This window comes from Salvelinus sp. IW2-2015, unplaced genomic scaffold (assembly GCF_002910315.2).
Source record: "Salvelinus sp. IW2-2015 unplaced genomic scaffold, ASM291031v2 Un_scaffold5848, whole genome shotgun sequence".
NCBI classification, from domain to species: Eukaryota; Metazoa; Chordata; class Actinopteri; order Salmoniformes; family Salmonidae; genus Salvelinus; species Salvelinus sp. IW2-2015.
Window position 1 is genome coordinate 3,180 of NW_019947113.1, and position 814 is coordinate 3,993.

Here is an 814-nt window from a genome sequence, read left to right on the forward strand (position 1 = left end):
GATTTTTTAAAACTTTATTATATTTAGTAAATATTTTCTTAACTCTATTTCTTGAATTGCATTGTTGGTTAAGGGCTTGTAAGTAAGCATTTCACTGTTGTATTCGACGCATGTGACAAATAAAATTGTATTAAATTTTTGAATTTATTTTGGTCCTTTACCAAATAGGGCTATCTTCTGTATACCAACCCTTCCTTGTCACTACACAACTGATTGGCTCAAACGCATTAAGAAGGAAAGAAATTACAAAAATGTACTTTTATGCTCAACCAGTGTCGCTCATTCAGCCGACAGAAACTTTCAACCGGTTTTCCCCATTAAGCAGCGAGTCGGAGTCAGAGGCCGAGCCTTCTCTGGTCTATACTCCTCCCGTTACGGGGTCTGAGACGCCGAAGCCTCCCACCATTAGCTCTGACAAATTGAAGACCCTAGTCATTGGCGACTACATTACCCGCAGTATTAGACTTAAAACGAATCATCCAGCGATCATACACTGTTTACCAGGGGGCAGGGCTACTGACGTTAAGGCTAATCTGAAGATGGTGCTGGCTAAAGCTAAAACTGGCGAGTGTAGAGAGTATAGGGATATTGTTATCCACGTCGGCACCAACGACGTTAGGATGAAACAGTCAGAGGTTTCCAAGGGCAAGATAGCTTCAGCATGTAAATAGCTAGAAAGATGTGTCGGCATCGAGTAATTGTCTCTGGCCCCCTCCCAGTTAGGGGGAGTGACGAGCTCTACAGCAGAGTCTCACAACTCAATCGCTGGTTGAAAATGTTTTCTGCCCCTCCCAAAAGATAGAATTTGTAGATA